Genomic DNA, 23,823 nt, shown 5'->3' with positions numbered 1-23,823 from the left:
GTTTGGTCATTACAATATTTCAAAATGCTACTTATGCTCATTATGACAGAACTTTTAATAATTATTGATTCATACTATTTCCAAGTTATTTTTTTAATGAAGAAGCACATAGATTGCAAAATCAAACATGTTATAAGATCTCAGTTTAATGGTTTCCTCTGTCTTTTATTCTATGAACTTTTAAACATTATTCTCAGAAGAATCACCAGTCTGCCCAAGGCAACGAGAATGGCAAGAGTCCCTTTCATTGTTCAAATTGACTTTGTCTTTATGCACCTTCCCCAAGTACTGCTGGCCTTGCAGCATTTGGTTACGCAGGTAATCGGGGGTAGGAGTTAACACTGACATGTAGAGACGACAGGACACAGGAACTGCACAGCGAATCGGTGGGTAATATTTATTCACTGCCTCCTCTTTTCATTTTTGACAGTTATGCCCGGTAATATGCTTCAATTATGTAATTGTTTCAGAATGCCATATGTGAGGGAACATAAGAGGACACATTATAAACAAAGACTGCATGTGGGCTGTAGTGTTTCATGGAGGGGTGTGTGCACTGGAGGGAACTGGCGGGAATGGTGGGATGGGGCAGGGCATACCCTCCTGTGCCTGCTGTCCAGCAATAGGCTGCGGCACCATGGGAGCCCTTTGCTGTGCTACACTCATTGGCTCAGCAGGGGCATTTTGCAATCACCATAAATTGCTAATTATCTCACCCTCTATTAACATCTTATTTGCCACAGTGAGACCAGGCTCACGAGGGAGTTTAAGCTGGTGAATGTAGGCTGTATGCTTCATCTATGTGACCACTGTTTGAAACCTATCTACAGATCCTGGGAGGCAGGAGGGATTCTTAAAGAGCCAAAGGAGAGATACAATGGACTCCACTTAAAAGAACAAATTGTACTTCTAGGATTCTCCCTCAACATGTACATCCATTGTCCATTGATTCTTAATTTACATGCTCTTCTCACAAGCATAATTAGCTGTTTTCCCTGACCTCCATAAATTAGAAGATGTAAATTAGAAAAGAGAGTGGGTGGCAGGGGCTGCAGCAATAATTTATTGATATGGACTCCGTGCTTCACAGTACATGTATGTAAGCATAAAAGCAGGCTCTTAGCACCTTTAGGGAGTATGCTATGCAATTGTAGATGCTCTATTAACAAGAGAAAGAAAATAGAGAGAGCTAATACACCTGCTGGCCTACTATAAGCAAGCACTCTTCTAGGGGATTTACAGGCAGTTTTCCATTTAAAATTCCCAATAGCCCTTTGAGGCTGGTACTACTCTCCCTTCTTTAATTGAGGCAAGAACTAAAACTGGTCCAAGGTGTCACATGCAGGAGAACACTGGGTTTTCCAACCAGTATGCTTGACTCCAAATCCTATGCTCCTCTGCATGCTCACAAGAGCAGCAGCCAACCAGCTAGAAATGATGGAAGAGTAAGACAAAACAAACAAACAAAAGAAACTCTACAAAAACAAAATAAAATGATAAAGAAATATATATGATACTTTAAAGTGGTAACACACAATACCCTACGTCATTAGTTTTAGATGTCATCCAGTTAATAACAAAATGTGCTCTGATCAGACGTCCCCCTCTCCCTGAGCTATAGCTTCAGTGGTGTCTGCTTCCCCCCTCCCCTATCATGACCCCAATTCTATCTAAATCCAGCTAGACCAGAGCATGTACCTGGTACAAATAAGAGCTGGAAACACAGGGAATCCAGGACAGATGGACCCCTCAGGACTGATATTGAAAGCAATACCAGGAGGGTAAGGGGAAGGTGGGGGGAGAAAGGGGGAAACGATCAAAATGATCTACATATAACCCCCACCCAGGGGGACAGACAACAGAAAAGTCAGTGAAGGGAGACATCATGGGTCAGTATAAGACATGAAATAATAATCATAATTTATAAATTATCAAGGGTTCATGAGGGAGGAGGTGGGGGGAGGGAGGGGAAAAATGAGGAGCTGATACCAAGAGCTCAAGTAGAAAGAACATGTTTTGAAAATGATGATGGCAACAAATGTGCAAATGTGCTTGACACAGGGGATGGATGTATGAATTGTGATGAGCTGTATGAGCCCCAATAAAATGATTTTTTTTAAATGTTAAGAATCCTGCTTATAATGGCTACTCAAGGTCATATGTGAAATATACAAGTACTCTGAAGAATCACTATAAAAAGACCAAGTAATGAAACATATTTTGGGGGAAGATTTTCATTAAACGTGCTAAGATACAGAGACTAATATTTAAATAGATAAACTAGAGTATCTTGGAAAGCCTGACATTACAAAATACATTATTTCCTGAATTTCAATATGTTGCTCTAACGATACTGAGAAAATGTCAAGGGAGCCATACATGAGCTCCACCCGTGACACAGGGAGAAGGAAACCCCCATGTCTGCCCAAGAATGACTCCTGGGAGGCAAGGTCAGCTACACTGTCTCCCTCATCTGACACCCACCCACTTCTCTGCTGCATCTGATAATCTAGTGCAAGGGCCACACAGAACTCAGAAAATACTCATCATGAGGGGGTTTAACAGGGAGGTAAACAGGTTACTGTAAGTCAGCATCAACCCGTTACCGATGCAGGCCTTGTGCCGACAGCAGTGCTTTGTCTCAGTCATTCCTGCAGGCATGTCTCTCTCTTTCATCCTCAGTCTCTCAGCCATGGACCTGGGTCTCTTCCTTCCTTAAGAAATTCTTTAAAAAATAAATTTAGGGGGGCCAATAAGTGTCCAAACGGTGCCTTGCTTTAAAAGCCAGCCCCCCCACCAGAAGGCCTTTAGCCTTCCTCTGTCTCAGAGCCAGGAAACCTGTATTCTGTCTCAGAGTCTCAACTCTGCTCCTATGCTCTGCCACATGGTCCCTGAGCTCAGGCAAAGGTCCCTGCCTCTACTGCCTATCACTTTAAGCAGGAATCTAGCACACATACACTCAGTCGTGACTCTTCTCTCTTGATGATCATAGCGTTCTTTCCTCGTGGTTCTGAAAGGGCTCATTGATACACTGTGTAATGATAAACTGACCAATTCTTCCCTTGGATTCCTGTAAACCCAATTTGCATACTTCACCCAACTATTCCGTGGGGATTACAAAGATGATGGCTACAAGCGTCATACCAAATAATTTCACTTCACTGCAGATTTAAACACATCAATGCATGTAAGACTTCAAAAATTCATTTAAAAAAAACCCCAGAATGAAAGAACACAGATTTGAAAGCCTTCTCAGGAAAACGCACATGTCTCCGTGGAGAAGGTGAGAATTCTGCCACCAAGCTGCCACGTGTGGGACAGTGGCTCAGTGGTTGGATTTTCACCTTCCATGACAAGGGCCTTGGTTCAATTTACAGCATGCACTTCATGCACAGCCACCACTGGCCTATAGTGAGGCTCGCAGGTTTCAGAAGTGCTACCACACCTGGCAATCTACTTCCAAATACTCAGTCATTCAATCCAAAGGGTCCAATTCCATTATATTACTGGGTCTCTATGAATTGGGGACACCTCAAGGGCAACTAACAAGTAGCTCTATGAGCACACACACGAACATACACACGCGCACACACATGTATTGTGATGGTGGAATCATGGGGCAATCTTTAAAAAGAGTTTTTAAAGAATGAGTTTGATTCTTTCTTTCTCAATTCATCTGGTTTTTGAAATCCATCAGCTTAGACTGAGTGTACTTTTATGTGTTCTGAGTCTAAAAGTCTGAACTTTCCGAAATGAATCTCCAAATGGAAAGAAAGGAAATTTCAGCGTGCTACATTATCAGCCATCTTTGTTTTATGCCCAGCCCAGGCAAGGACCTGTAAATCACTGTAAGGCATACTTGAGAATGGATCTTCACTTCAGGACAACCATGCACATTTCACTCACTGGAGAACCAATTTAAAGAGACAGTTTAGGAGCACAAGCTAGCAGTGACTGTGAATCCCGCAGCTCCTGGGTTCTTGAGTCAGTTTGCTCAAGTTAAACTGCTTTGTGGAGGCTCTGAACACTCGGGCTTGTTTTCTGTGTGAATGAGCCATTAGTGTGTGTGAGGGGGAATGTTTTCACAGCGCCATGCTTCCCCTGCCCTCTTCCATAAACCAAGCTCCTCACGTGTCTCTTCATATTTGCACCATCACTGAACAAAGCAAGTGCTCATGAAAGAAGGCTGATGTCAGCACATTCTGGATAGCTTCTTGAGGGGCATCCTGCACTCTAACCTTCATGCCTGTTAAGGGGATGAAGTCGCCAAGGAGATGCCCAACCCTTTTCCTCCTAAGAATTAAGCAGCTCCAGCAATTAAAAGAGTGAAGAAAAAAAAGATTAAAATCTAATTCTAAGTTGCATTTCCAGCATTGATTTACATTTACAATATAGATTATATTAAATTTCTAAAAATACTACTGAAAAAAATTCTTCTTGAAATATTTTATAGAACACAATGAGATATTTTACTGGTTTATTTTTCTTTTAATTAAACGTGAAAACTACTTGTGAAAAATAATGACATGCTCAAAATATAGCAATTCATTTTAAATTCCCTTACAAACAATACTGAAAAGTAAAATAAGGACAAAGCAGTGATTTACACCAAAATGCTGCCTGTTTAATGAAACTGTTTTTGATATTCAATTTATCTTGGATACATATATATGTATATATATACATATATATATATTACTTCTAGCAAGAGATTGAAGGACTCTATCATATTGAGGATTATTCCATGATCTCAAATCATTTGCATAAATACACTGCTGTTACAGGTAAATCTTCCTTTTGTGGCAGTTTGTCTTCTGAGGGAAGAGGCTTTATGAGGGAACAGGATTAAATCAGAGTAACCTTCATTTATCACTTTTGGGTAGATAAAATATAGGCAGGCTTATATCCTGAAATCTAATGTCTTACCAGAGAACCCTTGAAGACCTGCTGAGTATAAGGAAATGTACAGCAGGTATGCAAAGGATTCTCCTTAGAATAGTGTGTGTGTGTGTGTGTGTGTGTGTGAGTAGGATTTTTTATTGTTATGTTGAACAAAACACTCACTTTTCATGGATTGAGAGATAAACTGCTATGGATTCAGGTACTAACAAGTCAACAAACTCAATAACATCCGTACCTTACAGTTTAAAGATGAGTGGTTCTTGACTAATCATTGGCTCTAGGAAGGAATTATTATTGTCATGGAAGACCCTGTTTAGTTTGGTTTTTGTTTTCCAAAAATTTGTAAGAGGTGGTGAACAGATGGACCATCATATCTAATACACTCTCAGTTCATAAGTTAGGGTAAGTTACTCTACACATGAAATCTTCTTTTTTATATCTGACGATATGCAACCTTTTTATTTATTTTTTGTTAGGAAGTAGTAAGTTAATGCTATTCCATGACCTTGTGGGCACCACAAATATATTACTGTCTAGAGTTACCAAACTGAATTCATGTTGACATAAGTAGAATTTTTTGGAAGGTTTTTTAAAAAAATTAACCCCATTTGTAAATACTTAAAAGAAATGCAATATCCTTTTCAATGCCAATTATGAAGTTAGCAGAGAAACCTATACCACATGTGAAATCACATAGGTAAGAGGACCTGAAATCTATTTCTACATATGAGACTTTCAGTAACCATCTACCTGGTGATTCTAATTAATCTACTGACAAGCTTCCAAAGAATCTGAAGTACATATCAAAAAATAGATAAATAGAATAAGCCATTGCATATAAACATGTTGAAGGGGGTTCACATAAGTATAAACGATCTCTGTGAAAAAAAATATTTCATTTATGTTTTGAAAAGCATTTATTCTTGACAAAAGCACTGTCCTTGTATTAATGTAATTGTTAGAAAATGCCAAAACATTTATGACTAATAGTAATGTAAAAAATAGAAATGGGACCTTCAAAACACTCTCATCCCTTAACAATATTTAAGATTATAAGACATGTTCTAATGCAAACTCTCAAATTTGTAACACTATGGAATTAAGGATTTTATCTCTCTTTTCAAAAAGTTTGGGGATTCAAGAAGCTAAAACCTTTTTCATAGTGCAAACTTGGCTAACAGGACTCGTCCATCTCCTGCCTCCTCTTATAAGAGCTATCTCCTTTTAGTAATTTAAAAAACCATTGCATTAATATTCTTTTAGTAAATTTTATAAATCTATCTCGCTATATTCTTGAAAAATAAGATTTGTTTGCAGGGCCACACTGGATTGGCCTTGTGGTCCTTCATTCAACAGAACAAAAGCAGCTCTTTGAAAGAAGGCTAAACTTGGACAAACCGTAAAAAAAAAAAAAAAGCAAAGTTCCTCTCTGTTTTTATCAAATTTGATTGCTGCAGCTGTTCCCAGTTTCTGTATTTTAAAAATAGCCGTATTCAGTGCCTTGTTGGCTAAAGGCCAGAGTGCCATTAGAACATGCTGTACTGAAAACCTCTATTCAGTTACAGATACCGAAATATACTTAAGATCAGTGGGGTCATCTGCAGCCAATACTTGTAAAGGAAAATAGAATTTTAATGTGCTTGGACTGATCACCACTTTTAACAGATAGTTTAAAGCCCACATACAGAACATTCTTATTAATTTTGGTTCTTTTGTTCAGGTAACACTGCATAAGGATTGACTTCATTGGCAACGTATCATCAGAAAGTTTATTATTTCTCAAATAGCATTGTACAGCTGAGACTGACATTTCACAAAATATCTATTAGCGGTTTTTGTCTGACAAGCTCACAGAGATCCATCCAGTGCCAAGGTAGGCATTACTGAAAATACGTTAGAAATGGCATCACCAATTCTCTCTGATACAGGCCACCTAACTCAGGTCACCTGGCGTGAAATAGACCCATCTGTCCAAGAAAATGAGTCTAGAGACTCATCTTGGATGGACACATTCAGCTTTGGCTCATTGTGATTGGGGAAAGGGTAAAAGAACTGAATTATTCAGTGGAATCCGAGTGCTAAGCACCACATACACTCAGGCCCCTGCCCCACCCCGCCTTTTCCCTCCCATTTGGGCTAACCAAAGAATGTAAGCTATCATTTTGGGGCCAAACAGATTAATAAAGAAATGCTAATTTGAGTTCCAAGTATAAAGAATCTGTTCTGCAAAGATTATGGCTAAAAAGAAGAAATATTTGAAGCCAAGGAATGAGAGCAGGGAGAAAGAATTAGGAAATAGGAGTCTAGAGAATACATGTATGTGAGCAAGACCCTGAAAACCTAAAGTACAATGAAAATGTTCAGATTTGGGGATTCTGGGAGGTGGCAGCATAAGTAGACTCTCCTCTACAAATACAGAAAAAACACTAGGAAATGGCATTCAGGTTTGAGAGTATCTGAACGAGGGGACAGAGGAAAGTAGTAGGGAAATGCACACAGGCAAGAATCAACAATCCAACCATGTGGCACATATAGTGAGACCATTTTCTCTCCCATCATCCCAGCCACTCAGCCCAGCCACATGGGCCACTGGCTGCTGTGAACCAGGGAAGTGGCCACAGAGAAAAACAAGCAAACAGAAGCCTCGCTTCCCTTGTGAGCACAGCACCAGAGCAAAGGAACAGAACCCCAGGTTTCTACTCTAAAGTCAACAAAGTTGACCGCCCCCAGGGTCCATTTGAATGCACCAGCCCTTTCCCCACATGACCGATTTTAAGGCCATTATGAATTGTTGTAGAAGACAGGCACAGGCGGGATATCTGATCTTAGAATCAACCCTCTACCTGCCTCCCTGCATACCTCCATAGCACACCTTTAACCCAAGGACACAGAGTTCAAATGAAAAGGATGGCATTAATATTCCATGCAAACAATACCTCCTTTGTCATGAGACTAGAACTACATGACACGTCCTGCTACCATCATCAAACATTTTGATTAAAGATTCCATAGAAGAACCCAGATCAAAAAGGGGAAATACAGAACAGAACTTCAAATTCTCATGGACTCCAAACATCCTGGAACAATTTGAAACTATTGTCCTGTGGTAATCTTTAAACATTAAATCAAAAATATCATTGAAAGCATTTTCAAAACCAAATAGTACTTTACTGAATGCAGTTTTAACTGATCAAACTGATAACATGCCTGCCAAAGAGTAGTTAAGGACTACAGAGGAGAGAGAGTCTATACTGATGGGGAAGGAGCTGTTGAGAAACTGGGGTTGAACTTGGTTATACAAGCCGAGGAATGTAATCAATGTCACGAAATTGCACGTGCAGAAACTGTTGAATTGGCGTCTGTTTCACTGTGTACATTCTCAAGAACAAAATAAGTAAATTATATCTTAAAAAGTTTATACTCATATTAAGAAAATGTACACCAGCTGGAAAGAAATAAAGTAGGTGATCCTTTGCCATTTTTTTTGCAAGCTCACGTATTAGCCTTGCACACATTCCTGGAAGTTGGTAGAAAATATGAGACGTTAGGGTCGGAGACCTGCGACCTTTTTATTCACATCCACAAGAATGTCCGTAGCATCACCATGTGGATCAGTTCTCTGAACCCACGCTCCCACGGGGCAACAAATTAGTCCTGGTGATATCTGCACACAGGTGCTCTGCATTACAGAGGAGGCAGCCTTAGCTTAGAGAGCCTGGAACGTTCATTGTGAGCAGTAAGACTGCTTGGCCTTTCTCCCCAAGGGATATTTTATTTCCATATTGCAGAGTGAGCAACCTACCCTAGCAGAGGCACTGTGTCTTCTCAGGCTACTGCCTATTCAAATACCCTGGAAAAGATAATTTGGGAGGTGGTTAGTTCTTCTGCTTATGTGGAAATTGGAGGATTATTTCTCAACCTCAGTACTTCCTTCATTTTTTTCTTCTCTGTGTTTTCATGAGCTAAAAATCATGTATAATTGTACAAACTATTAAGATGTTCTATGATACTTTTGCTAACCAGAAAATAATTTGCCAATCAGAGAGGACTCTAGCTTTTGTTGGGAAAGGGTTCTAGAAATCTCTAACATGGCAGAAATCGACCCAACAGGAAAGGAGTCAAAGATAGGAAATTATACGAAAGATATTTTAATAATTTAATCTCTGGTGCAGGTTTGCCATAGAGAAGACCCAAGTTGTTGCAGAGTTGGTTCAAGCCTCGCTCTATCTGGTTTCCAAGGCTATCTTGTTTTATAAGGACCAGCCAGGCCTGCCCTCTGAGATGCCTCAAATCAGTTTGTATGAGCAGTCATCAGCTTATTTGCTTTATCCCTCAGAATAAAGATACTTTGGAAAAGTGATTTAATTATTAAATATGTGACTACATCACTTTTGAGGAACTAACATTCCCACGAGAGTAGTTTGAAAAATATTGGAGGTGAACTAATTGACGCCCATGTGGTTCAGATGTCAACAAAACAAGAATCTTGACAACTCAGTCAATGGTAACATCATGATAAATGGAGAAAAGTTTGACGTTGTCAAGGATTTCACCTTGATTGGGTCCACAATCAATGCTCATGGAAGCAACTGTCAGGAAACAGAAGGATGCATTGCATTGGGTAAATTTGGTGTACAAGACCTATTTCAAGTGTTGAAAAGCAAAGATGGTACTTTAAGGACTGAGGTGTGCTGATCCCAAGCATGGTGTTTTCAATCACCTCATAGGAAATGTGAAATTCTGGAAATTGGACACTGAATAAGGAATTCCTAAGAAGAATTGTGTTTGAAATAAGATGTTGTTGAAAAATATTGGAAATACCATGGGCTGCCAAAAGAATAAACATCTATCTTGGGTACGGATGCAGACACACTAGGTTCCAACTGGAATGCAGGTTCTTCACATCAGGGAACATGTTTGTCTCCTCAGAGCACTGTGTTAATAAAAATGGCAGTGATGAAATCGGATACCCCAAATGGGAGGAGATAAAGTTTCCTCAATTTTCGTAGGATTACAGGGTTAAGATGTAGTTGTTTACAAGACTGCAATTGTTAGACATCGAATATTTTTGCTTTGTTCACTTGTGGGACATACGATTTAAGCGGGACTGGTGCAATTTTGATTGTATATGTTTTAGTTTTATCCTGCTAGGGGTAAACATGAATTTATCATTATCTTTTCTGAAAAATTAAGTGTGGTTAAAGAGTTATGTATGGGCATCAAATTGAAACGGTCTGACCTGTGGCAATTAGATGTTATGTCAACTTGAATGTGTATGAAAGTGCAGAGGGAAAACCCAGTCTGTCAGTCAGGTCCAAGTCAGACGATGCCTCCTTGCGGATGTGGCCTTTTCATAAGGGAGAGACTGGGGACTTATCCCTCATTCTGCCCAGTCACCTTCCCACTCGCAGATATGTTCTGTCTGCCTCCAGCAAGGACCCCTGTGTGCTGCGTGACCTGAGAGCTACTGGCATCCTGTCCTGTTTACTGACCTGGGATCCAAGAGACTACACCTGGGACCTCCGATCTTCCTGCATTCCATTTCACCTTTCTGAGTCATCAGCCTGCAGCTAGGTACATCTACAGAGGAGGATGGCTAGCACTGGACTCATGTACTTAAGTTGGGCTGGGCTAGGATGCCTTTTTGAGATAAGATCAATTCTTGATATAGAGTTCTTTCTTATACATATATGGAATGTCACCGGTTTTTCTTACTCTAAACAAACCAGCCTAACACACCATCTCTTTGCCCAAGGGATGACACGACAACTGTTCCTTGTTCAGGGTGAAGATCCCTGTTGTTCTAATTTTACCCAGGTGGTGTGGTGGGTTACTTGTTGGGCTATTCGAAACTGCTGGTAGCTCCATGTGGGAAAGTTGAGGCCTTCTATTCTTGTAAAACAGTTATAGTCTCAGTAACCCACAGGTTCAGTTCTACCCTGTTCTAGAGGGTCATCATGAGTTAGAATTGTCTCCAGAGCAGTGAGTTTGGTTTTGGAATTTGTCCCCACTCATCCAACCCTGACATTGCTGAATTTCTCCCAACTTCTGGAGACCCTGTAAGACAGAGTAGAACTTCCCTCCAGGGTTTCTGAAGCTGTGACTCTCTTCACAGGAGCAGACAAGATACCAAGAGCTCAGGGTCAGATTTTACGTCAACCTGAATTATTGATTTTACTGATAGGAATCCATTATATTAGTTCCTTGTTTTGCCCCACATTATCCATAAAAAATATTCTCACTCTGACTAAGTATTTGGAATTGTCTCTCTCATTTTACTCCCTTTTGATTAGAGATTTTGCCAAGAATATTTATTATCTAGATTTAAATTTGATTCCTATATTTATTTCATTACAACATTATATCAGAATACTACATAGCATTCATGTGCTCATTATCCATTTAGTTCATCAATAACATTATTAAGTACCAAAAGATGCTCAGTAAATCAATGTCTGACAGGCATTCTGGAAAATGACAGAAGGTATAATAAAAACATAATTCTTAACCTCAAAGAGATTACATAGTCTCTCCAAGAGAACTGAAATGTATTTAAAAAAATAAAATACAGTTCAGATATTGCTGTGAAAGACACCTGCTCTTCCCAGAATGGAAAGTGTTTCACTCTGTGGCTGATGGTCGTGGGTGGAGGAGCTTCAAGGAAGCCATTGTGGAGCTAATGATCCTAAAAGAGCATGGCAGTTTTCTGATGTTGGGTTGGATGTGTATATCCTAGGATGCTAAAAGTATGTATGGAAATACCATGACCTTTAAAATCATGTGGCCTATGATTTTAATTAGAAAAAATATACATTTTGGGGGGATTATAAGTGACATAGAGTTGTGTAAAATGAGGTCGTGAAGTAATAGTCATGAAGGGTCTTGTAAACCTTACCTGAGAGTTCTGATTTTTCCTATGGTTGACCAGGGGCCAGTTAAAAGTCTTAAGTACAAAAATTATTACATTGCTGTTTAGAAAAATCATATAGGCAGCCATGTGGAATATGGGTTGCAAGGAAATGAGGTAAGAATGCGGGTGATCACTTAGGCCAGAACTAAAATCATCCGGGTGAGAAATGATGAGCCCTAAGGTAGGTCAGATCTACGACACGAAAGAGAAAGATCTTTCATGGGGTGGGATTGACGGCACCATGGACCAACTCAGCCAATGGGGAACCTTTAAGTCAAAGGACAAGCTGACCATAACGGCACCGACCGGGAGGAGAGCCGGGGAGAAAACGCGTGGTGAAGTGGAAAACACGTTCCAGTTGGTTTAGGATACGCTATTATTGGGCTCTGTGGGACAGTCAAATAGAGTTCATGGAAACCCTACAACTAGCACTGGTTGGAATATATATAGAGATTGTTTGGTATTCCCAAATGCACAACCTGGCACTGAGTAGCAATCAGTAAGATATATTGAATTAATAATAAAATAGTGGATTAAGTATACACTTGACCTTTTTTTCTTGATATTCTTTCATTATCTCCTAAGGCAAGATAGACTCATCTTTCTAGTTATTGTACCATTGCACTTGTTGAGGGAAAAAAAGAAAGTGTTCATGAGAAAACATTTTAAAATGACAAATCGATTCCTTTAGTTAACGGCAAATGCATCTCTTCTGTAGCAATGATTTCTCATATTTATATCATTTACTTAGTTTCCAAGTTTTCTCATGGTAAAATCCACTCACGCGGTTCTCGTAGGGGCCATGGGATTGGTTTGGACTCATAGTAGCCCCACAGACAATGGAAGGAACCAGTGCCTGGTCCTCATCTGTCCCTGCAGCCCTGCCAGGTGGGAGTGATTATAGGAGCTGCTGTTTCAATTCGTCCTAGGGAGATCTTCCCTCTGGTTCACAGGCCCGCGGCTTTCCCAAGAGCAATGTCCTTCCACAGCGACTGGTCCATCCTGATAATGTCGTCCAAAGTACGAGACAGAAGTTGCCAGTTTTGCTTTTAACAAGCCTTCTGAATGGAATTCTTCCTAAGCAGATTCATTTGTCCTTTTGGAAGTCCATGGTGTATTTAAATTCTTTGCCAATACTGTCATTCAAGGTATCATCTAGTTTTCAGTCTTCTCCAAGTCAAGGACTCATTCATTGGCCGGTTTCCGCTTGTTATGAGGCAACCGAACACACCACAGCTTGGAGTTGGCCTACCTTAGTCCTCGAGTGACAACTTTATTTTTAACAATGTCAAGAGGTCTCCTGAAATAGATTTGCCCAATGCAACGGGTCCTCTTATTGTATGAGTCAGAACAGACTCCATCAATGGCAGTGAGTTTTCCTTTTTTTCTTTTTTGAGTATTTTCCTTGCTGTTACTGGGTGGATGTCATTTAACTTCCTGACTTGCTTCCGATAGACCTTGGCTGAAAGCAAAGATTATTAGAAAGATGTTTACACGTGTCGTTGACTCGGCAAAGGCATTCGACCCTGTGGACTATAGCCAAATATGGGTAAGATTGGAAGAACAGCAATTCTAGAACATCCAACTGTGTTTATGCAGAAACTATAGATTTTCCAAGAGGCAGTACTCAGAACCGAACAAGGGAATACTGAAAGGTTAAAATCAGAACAGATGGTTCTCAGGGTCTTCGTTTTCCCATACTTACGAAGCAACTTATTTGAGAAGCGGCACTATGTGAAGGTGAATGTGTCATCAGATTCGGAGGAAACCTCATTAATAACCTATGATAGGGAGATGACACAACATTTGCTTGCTGAAAAAGAATTTGACTTGAAGTAGTCATTGACGATGATGAAAGACTACAGCCTTCATTATGAATTATACGTGAATATAAAAAAATAAAAACCCAAATCCTCCCATTCTACTGGATCTGAAATCAGTATACAAATATACGCAAAACAAAGCTCCCAGCCATCAAATTGACCCTATTGGACAAGGTACAGCTGTCCCTGTGAGTTTCCAAGACTATAACTCTTTAAGTGAGTAGAAAGCCTCATCTTTCCCTCATGGATTGACTGGTGGTTTCAAACTACTGACCTAGTGATTAGCAGCCCAATACATAACCACTACACCACCAGGGCTTCAATATACAAATAGAATTTATATATAATGCTTAAGCATTGAGAATTATATACATATATAGAATGTGAAATAAAAACATTCCTTATTGATATATTTTTATAGGTTGCCTAAAAAAAGACAGAGAAAATAAATTATTGTACACAGATATATAGGTAGTATCTCAGGTTCTTTTTGTGCTATCACAACTGCACAACTTTGCCAACAATATTTTTTAGAAATCGATCATCAATTAATACTATCAAATTAAGGTGATTTATTAGAACAAAATCTGTTGATAATGTCTATCCAATACCTATCAATTCCATTTGATGGAAACTCTTTGTCATTACCAATTCTGCACAATCTTCACCATGATTCAAGAACACTGATCATTTTATTGCTTTTTATTGTCTGTGGCAAATATTGAAATCCCATTTTTTGGCATTTCTTAAATAAGTATAAATGAATTGAGAGTAAGTTTGTAAAAGATATTGTGAGGCTTTACTTAACTGCCAATTAAATATCTTGTATTTTAAAATATTTCAAAAATTGTTATAATTTGATAGCAGTATTAAAACTTAAAAGTTCACTCTGAGTTAGAAATATCCAGGTCCTTAGCTGTCATTATGTGATACTAATCATATTGGGACTTTTAATTCTTAGAAGTATTTTATGAATTTTCAATTCTATTAAGTGATGGTTTATTTTTTCCAGATAAGTCACCGTGAAAGAGGCAGTTACTTATTACACATGTTTTTCAGCATATGTTGCAAGTTTATTTTAATGCTGAAGAGGCACATTATGATCAAAGCAGAATTCTGCCCAATTTAAACTGTTCCAAGCTATTTTCATACATTCACTCATGTAATACTGTAAGATTTACATTAAAATGAACGCTCATCTACAATTAAGCGATTCAGTCAACATTTAAAAAAAAGGTGCAAAACTGTGCAACGTGAAAAAAAACATCAACAGATGTGCGAATAATCCGTGCTGGGGGCCAGGATCAAAAAGAACAGTAGAAGGGGGAAACATTTTTTTTTAACTTTTATTTTTTCAAGGTTTCTCTGTACCCAAATTAAAAAAGACACACACTCACATGCGCAAACATAGCATTTGCCCTCATGGTCATTAGTGGAATGGCAAATGATAAATGGGGAGAGGAGTTAAAAGCATGGGGTTATTTACACACAGACACGTTTGGTTTCTCCTGATTTTAGTTCTTCTCTTCTAATGAATCAATTCTAAGGAAAACAAATATTCACCAAAGTTCAAAGAAGGTCATGCATATACACTAAGTTATTAGTCTTAAAAGATATTTAAATTAAAAAATAGACAAGTAGGATTTAATCATCTCCCCTTCCCCAAAATGTACTTCCATCTTGGAGGCTGTTCGGCCTTCAGGCCAGTCAGTGTATGTGGCTCTGCAGGAGGCATGTGCCCTAACTCTAGAGAGCCCCATTTGCATCTCCGTTTGAGTGAATTGAAACACCTAGATTTTTAAGAGTACTTCCTATATAATCATGATGAATCTGTCAACTCGATGGCAATGTGTGAAGTTTGGGGCTTTCTTACACAATCCGATACATTAAGATTCTGGAAGCACATCAGGAGAATCCAGGGAGTGTGAAGTGGTTTATTCAGACTGAACAGTGGAGACCCAGGTGCTTCAACTGTTTTCCTGAGGTATATTTTAGTGATCCTGGGTGCAAGGGGGTGGGGGAGAGTCTTTACCTATCAGTGTGTGTGCGACAAAGGAGAGTTTAATGCTGAATGATAGTCTGCAACATGTAGAACATATGTAGTTTCTGTTAAGTAGCGCCTATCCAAACACCAAATCTGGGTTTGTTAAATTCATTCTAACTCCTGGCAACCCCATGCATGTCGGAGGAAATCCGTACTGCAAAGGGTTTTCAGTGTCTGGGACTTAGCTCTTCTTCCAAGGCACCTCTGGATAGATTCGAACTGCCACTTTCATTTAGGAGCTCAGGGTTGACTCCTTCCCGCCGACACCCAAAGAACACCCATAAAGGGTGCTTAGATGTCAGCCTTATATCCTTTTCCCACAATGAACTGTAAACTGGTCACTCCTTCACCGCTTTGATGGGCGCACACGCCAGAGTCATCGATTTCAAAAACAGAAACGCTGGAAATGTCACTTACGAACGAGCACATTCTTAAATGGGTTTGAGGAGGTACTTGATGTAATGGTATTTTAAAAATACTGTTCATTGATAATTTGCAATATAATGAACATTTATAGAGGGTCATTAATTTATATTATACAAAGTCACATATTTTAGAAATAAGCATGATATTGTTGCTCACAAATATCAAAATGCTATGCTCAAGTTTAAGAAATGTAAACATATCTTGAGGCTTTATAAACATGGTCATATTCAATTCTGTTGTGGACTCGAAGCTCAACTGTTCTGGGTCATTATAAACAGTCCTGCAGGTTGCCTTGGTGAGCTGAACCTTTTAAGTATGTCTACATCTGTTCTACAAAGATAAATTGGAGTGAGAAAAAGATTAGCCTGAGGTATCTGTTTAAGTCACTTACCCTACTTCTATGAACTAGGTTAGACTGCCTCTGCACATACATTTTAAATTAGGATATATAAAATTACTAAGAAAACAGGGTTTATGATTTGGTGAGGAATTAATAAGACCTAAATTGTCTCATAAAACCCATTGGCTCTTTGCCCACGAGAACGAAAAGGTTCAAGATCTCAGTCAACTGGATACAAGGATGTTTAAAGTGCTTTGGGAACATGGTGAAATAGTCATGACCTGGGTGTTGTTAACAACACAGCAGAAATTATTTCCAACACACAAAAGAACGCTAAAATCTGGGTTATAGCTATGGGAAGGTGGTAACCTCGCATGGAAAATCCAAGTTGAAAAAATATCTCCATAAATCATTGCTCTTAATTTCTTTATTTCAGTTTTTTTAAAGTACAAAAATTTAAGCACTTTAATAGACTTCCTGTGTGTGAGTAGGTTATGATCCCCACAAACCTGGAGATCAAGAAACACATTTTGATCACCATTTTTTCCATTTAATTTTTAGTCCATATTCCCATTGCTTCATCCTATCAGCGAATTTTATCTCAGAGATTGTAGGGGTCAATTTCCTCTCTAAAACTAACATAGTTGCTGAGGCAATTACATTGAACCCCCTTTGCTACACAAAGGAGAATCTAACTCCCACCAGCTCAAGTCTGACTACCAAAAGGCAGAGGGCAGACATACCTCACCCTCAATCCTTCTTCACCCTCATCGGACACCACCAATGCCCTCACAGCATTCTACTGCTTGGCTGGGTTCAAGGCCACACAGAATGACAGACAATACTCATGATTGTGGGGCATGATTGGTGAAGCCAACAGTTTACAGAATGTTTAGGTTATAGCTCGGTTGCCCACAATGCCTCTTCTCAGGCGTGCCACCTACTGGTCCTCAGTTTCTCAGTCACTGGAAATCTCCTAACCCTGGTCAATGTACCCTCCTAGGACATAGGGTATGCGTCGCCTCTGGCCTCACCAGGCATTTATGATTTTTGTCTTTTGAGTTTAGACTCCTGGCTGCTTCTACATTTTACTCGCCAAAAGTTCTGAGGCCAGAATGTGGAAAAGAGCCTGCTTAGTTTCATCTGCAGTAGAGAGAACAGCAGACTGAAAACAAGCAAATTCATTAACATTTAAAGAAATAAATATGTATGTATTTGGGGTGTGGGTGTGTGTTGTTGTTGCTGTCAGATGCAGTTGTGTCGGTTTAGACTCAGAGCAACCCCACACACAACAAAACTAAACACGCCCCAGGCCCACACCTTTCTCACAATTATTCTATGAGCGCATTGTTTACAGCCACTAGGTCAGCACATCTCATCCAAGGTCTTCCTCTTTCTCACTGCCTCTCCACTGTACCAAGCAGGATGCCCTTCCCCAGGGGCTAATCTGTCTTGATAACATGTACTTGAGACCAATTCTTCACAGCCCTGCCTCGAAGTCTCTGGGCAGCGCCCGGTACTTCAAGTAGTCTCTGCACCAACACTGTAGGGAAAGGCAACAATCCTTTGCTCTGCCTTCTTCAACGTAGAACTTTCACATGCATATGGGGACATATCATGGCTACAGGCAGGGGCACTTTAGTGCTCATAGTATAACCCTGGCTTTTTCACCCTTTACAGACGTCTGGTGCAGCAGATTTCCCTAATTCAACGTGTCTTTTGATCTCTTTATTGCTGCTTCCATGAGTACTGATTGTGGACCCAAGCGAGATGGAAAATTCTTGACAATGTCAACCTGTTCTCCCCATTTATCATAATTTACCTTTTGATCCAGTTGTGAGGATTTTTATTTTCTTTGCATTGAGTTATAATCCATACTCAAGGCTGAAATCCTTGATCTTTATCATCAAGTGCTTCAAGTTCACCTCACTTTCAGCAAGCAAGGCTGGGCCATCTGCATATCGCAGGTTATTAATAAGCCTTCCTTCAAACCTGACACCTCATTCTCATTCATGTAATCCAGCTTCTCTGCTCATCTGTTCAGCACACGCATTGAATGAGTATGGTTGTTAGACACTGTCAAATTGATCCAGATTCCGAGTGACCCTATGTATGATAGAATGAAACACTCCCTGGTCCTGCACCAGTCTCACTACTCTAGCTACATGTGAGCCTGTGTCATTGATAGTCGTCTGTCTCACAGAGACAGAACTTTACCAAGGACGATGGCTTTTTCAGCACTGACCTCTCCTGATAACATGCCCAAAGTAATTAAGAATCCATTGTAGATTTTGGGACCGCGACGGTGCCTGAGACCATGGGATTCCTGCAGCTGCTCAGAACCTTGCTCCTGTGTGGCCTGCTGGCGGGCTGGAGGGCGCCGGGGCCCAAGAGCCTGGAGCCAGCTCCTCACACGGCGCCGGCATGGGCCTGGATAAGAATACAGTGCACAACCAAGAGCATATCATGGAGCATCTGGAAGGTGTCATCAAGCCAGAGGCAGAGATGTCCCCACAGGAACTGCAGCTCCACTATTTCAAGATGCACGATTACGATGGCAATAATCTGCTGGACGGCTTGGAGCTCTCCACGGCCATCACTCACGTCCACAGGGAGGAAGGGAGCGAACATGTCCCGCCGATGAACGAAGAGGAACTGATCAACCTAATCGATGGTGTTTTGAGAGACGATGACAAGAACAATGACGGCTACATCGACTATGCCGAATTTGCAAGATCATTGCAGTAGACCGGCGTGCGGTCGCCTCCTAGCTATATGCAAACAGGACCCAAAATAATGTGATTGAGTGCTTTCTGTGATGCAAAATAACTCATCTCCAACCATTGCTGCAGCGTTTGGGCAAACACCTGTAGCAACTAGTTACACTGGGGTAAGAAAGAAAAGTCAAGAGAAAGGGGACATGTCTCAGAGTCCCCAAGGACTGCAAAACATCTAATTGGACAAGGGCCTGAGTAAAGTTTTTTTTTTAAGAATGTGCGATATATGGAGCTGAGTACTCAGGAACTTGAATGTGACGGTAGGACACTGCTCGCGTCTTCATTTTAAGTCTTGCTGCCGCAAAGCAGGACAGCAAGCTCTGCCAAGTGGACTCATTGCAACTAGCTCTGAAGGGGTGGAGAGGGCACCACTTCTTCCCGGTGGGCCTGTCTCTTCTGCTCACGTGGGGAGTTCTCTGCGAAGGTCCTCCGGCCTACATAATGGCTGGCTCCTGGCCAGTGGGTACTCCTGAGGCCATTTCAAAGCTGCAGCCCCAAAAGAATGTCAGGCGTTGACGTTCAAGAGTCTGTGTGTAGCCTCTGGCATTTTGGAAGTGACCGCCTTAGACCTAAGCAATGAACTCCCCCGTTTTTGAGTACTTAAATAAAAACTGCCACATTCGGACACACACACACAAAAAAAGAATCCATTGTATGTATATGCGTATGTGTTGTTGTTGTTGCTAGGTGACAGTGAGTTAATCCCCACTCACCGTACCCTATATGACACAGGAGGACAACTTCCCTATATGGCTTCTTAGAGGGTAAAATTTAGAGGAGGTCACTTCTCTCTTGCAGAGAAGTTGGCGGGTTCAAACTGCTACCATTTTCACCAACCTGGAGTGTTTAACTAGTGCGCCGCCAAGATGGGTTCTCTCTCGCGCTCGCTTTCTTCTCTTCCTGCTTTATCTTTCCTTCCTTCTGCCTTTTCCTATGGAAAAGCGCTAGATTTTGAATAAACTTTCTTCTACTATATGAAAGCAACCCCCTGGTGATTAATTTAAGAGTGCACATCTATAAACATGTGGATTATCAACCATGGACTCCATAAAGCTTTGATGTTACTTCAGTGAGTTAAACAAACAGAGTATGTGTTCTCAATCGGGGTGGTGGTATGCTGAAAGTTCCAAGAAAAGTCAGTGTTTTCAGTCAAACATCAATTGGAGATAAGTGACAGGGGTTTTGCAGGGCTAACTTCGGGGCTACGTTGAATGTGAGCCTGAACCAGGTGGACCAGCAGACTTGGGTGGTTTCCGGCGGAGGAGCAGGATGTTCAAATGCACACCCAAAGGTGAGACACAGAGTGGTACTTAGTGTGACCTAATAATAGTTTAATAAGGCTGCGGCACAAGATTTGAGGGGCGGAGAGCTGAGGGAAAGGCAGGTAAGACTCAAAAAGAGGTGATCGAGTTAATGACACAAGATTGCATACAACATATTCATAAATTTTAGGTGAACAGCTTTTGGCCTCATTGAGTTTTGTTAAGCAGTAGAATGACACCTTGGTACTGAGCAGTCACATACGTACTTGAACTCCAATTTCCTTATCTGTAAAGATAATGCCATGTATCCTACCTATCCTTTTTTATTATTGAAAAAATAAGCAAAATATTAGGTGCTAATGTTCAGTGGACTCCATGGAAACCATATTTTGAAAGAAAATTATTTACTTTTGCAATTATGAAAACATATTTTTTGTTTTCCATTTTAGCTAATCCATTTTACCTAATAAACAAATATGTTTTATTAAAATGAAAGTTAAGCACAATTTGTATCAGCTAATAGAAATTATTCAGTTAAGGGAAAGACAACTATGATGCATATTAGGATATCAAAATGTGAGATGAAAATTACAGGTGTGGAAAATTACTTTCAATGAACTTTTTCTCTTCTCATAATGTTTACTGCAATGGGTGTTGTGGACATTTGCTATGCTTCCTTGCTTTTTAAGCAAGTTTCCTATGTTTCAGGATTATACAGCCGATTCTTCACCAAAGGGAGAAGCTCGTTCCTACTCCGTCTTTGGGGACGGTACATAACATCCATTGTGGTCCTCCATCAGAGTGCCACCCCACAGCTTGTGACTCATCAGCATGTAATGCATTAGCATGTAACCCTTTAGAATACGGTCTAACAATACGTGATCCGACATGTATGATCCATCAAACAATAGATCTTCAATGTGTGGTTTAGCAAAGTGTGATATAACAGCATGTGATCTATCAGTCTCTGAAACATGTGTGATATAGCAGAAATTATCCATTTGCATATGATCTAGTAGTGTGTGTTCCATCACTATGTGTCTTATACTTTGACAAGGAAGTGCACCAACATGTCACTAGTATGGAATGCAGTGGATTGAAGATGAAAATGCCAGACAGAATGCTTCTGGCAAGAAAGGATGGCCTGGGGACATTTGGGATGCTGACCACAGCGTCTGAAGTCCTACCAATAGCACCGAATGTCTAGGAGCTCTTTGCTGAGAGCTCTTTGCTCCCACGGTCAGAAGCAGGGGCAATACGATTTCTTGTGAAAAAGTCAGATGATATTCTCTGTGTGTGGTTCCAAGCTACAGAGCTTTTAAGTCTGATTTTCTTTCCCTTAGAAAGGCTCTGAAACTACTAATATCATTACATTAATTGCTTTCTCTTTAAGCGAGAGTGAATTAGGTAATTTGCAAGTAGAAATCCTCACTGATACATGTGTCCAATAAAACCACTGGCTTTAGCCTGAGTTGGCAACCCTTTAGTGCTGTTACTTTGTATTTGTGAATGAGGGTGTTACCAGTGTGAGGATGAGCGTACACATTTAGAACCGATGAGGAGAAAGCAATACCTTTCAGTACTGTTTTCTCTCAAAGAAATTAAAAATATTTATTTCAAAATTTAACAACCTCACAAATAAAATATTACTTATTAAAATAATTTCCCATGTAATCCTCGATTGTTATTTTTGTTGTCTGCCATTGAGTTGATTCTGACTCTATGGAGCAGAGTGGAACTCTGGGTTTTCTGGCCTAAATCTTTCCGGGGATGAATCTCCAAGTCTTTTCACCAGTCCCTGGGAGATCTCAGCCCAGTGTTGAACCATTGTACCACAACTCCTTGGATCCTTGATTGCATTGTGAGTACTTTGTTCATAAAGAAAACACTATGAAATTCTCAGTAAAGTTTTATAATGATTAAACATGAAAACTCTTTCATATAAGAATTCTGGGCATACATTGTTACGCCTTAAGTTATTAATTAAGTGGCTTTGAAAAAGTATTTAATCTTTTTGGGGGGCATAGTTGTTTTAATCATTTTATTGGGGGCTCATATAACACTTACCACAATCCATTCATATATCAATTGTATAAACCACATTTGTACATTTGTTGGGATCATCATTCTCAAAACATTTGCTTTCTACTTGAGCCCTTGATATCAACTCCTCATTTCCCCTCCCCTCCCTCTCTGCTTCCCCCTCCTTCCTGAACCCTTGATAATTTATAAATTATTATTTTGTCATATCTTACACTGTCCAACATCTCCTTTCACCCACTTTTCTGTTGTCCATCCCCCAGGGAGGAGGTTATATGTTAATGTTTATAAGCACTAATACCTTCATTGGTAAAAAGAGCAAAGTCACCATGTAAAAGAGTATAGACAATGTTCTTAGCGCAGTGCTGGACACAGGTAAGACAACCACTGCTGTTAATATCTTTAGCGATGCAAGCATTCAGTTGAACTGTTGTAAGCTATTACAGGAACAGAGTAGGAAGAGTAGGCTCTTGGATTGGTGGGAGTGCAGTAGTAGAGAGCCCTAAAAACTTGAAGAGAACAAAGACTAGTCTAGGAGAAAGATGTCTGTTCTTTTTAATCTTCCTGTTTGAAGTAGAAGACAGGAAGGATTAATGTGTGTTCAAGTTCTACTTCAAACAGCTCTCTTCTCTTTGACTGGATGTGAGTGATTTTCAAACAGCCCCAGTATCTCTCTTTGTATACTCATTCTCCTGGCTCCTCTCCTCTGTGAGCGGATGTTTCTTGGTGCCTTTAGGGATGCTTATGCTAGCATTTCTGTATTGAACAAACTAGCTTAACATGAAGACAGCGCAGACTATTTAGACAATTAACTGGTACTCGGTCCTTCCTACCTACTGCATCCTAACTATGTTTTTCATTTTGGAAACGGAGTACTAGCACGGCTCGACAAGCAGTTCTGGATTCTCTATATATTCACCAAGTACTTTGATAGTGTGTTTTTCTACTACTTAATTAGTAGTACTCTAACAAGTGCCAGAATGAAATGAAAGGACATTCCAAGCCTTCATGATATGGCTGGTTTCGTTTTTTTATTCATACTTTTTGCTTCTTGATTTTTCTTTTCAGATGGTCCTCTATTTTCACTTCTTTCCTTGAATATTTTTGGTAGTTTGTCAAGGAATTTGTAAATTGTTGGAGTGATATTGTTGTAACAGAATATATTGCTTACCTTTTTGTTCTGTCAGTGCATATAAAGACTCAATTAGGATAAAGTTATGGCTATCTGTTGAGATTACAATGAGCTGTCATTATAGATTGAGAAAAAGTATATAAACCCACGCAGCTATTACTACAGAT

General features: G+C 40.0%; 1 protein-coding gene and 1 pseudogene across 6 annotated transcripts in view; one reads left to right on the top strand and one right to left on the bottom strand.

Moving 5' to 3' along the window:
* The window catches only part of DGKB (diacylglycerol kinase beta), a 712,573-nt gene that overhangs the window by 33,073 nt on the left and 655,677 nt on the right, over nucleotides 1-23,823 (bottom strand). The gene's annotated exons all lie outside the window — the stretch shown is intronic.
* LOC142456986 (multiple coagulation factor deficiency protein 2 homolog pseudogene) lies at nucleotides 18,742-19,842 on the top strand (annotated as a pseudogene).

The sequence above is a fragment of the Tenrec ecaudatus genome, chromosome 9 (assembly GCF_050624435.1).
Source record: "Tenrec ecaudatus isolate mTenEca1 chromosome 9, mTenEca1.hap1, whole genome shotgun sequence".
Taxonomy (NCBI): Eukaryota; Metazoa; Chordata; class Mammalia; order Afrosoricida; family Tenrecidae; genus Tenrec; species Tenrec ecaudatus.
The sequence above is the reverse complement of the archived record's forward strand: the minus strand, read 5'-3'. Positions and strand labels throughout refer to the sequence as shown.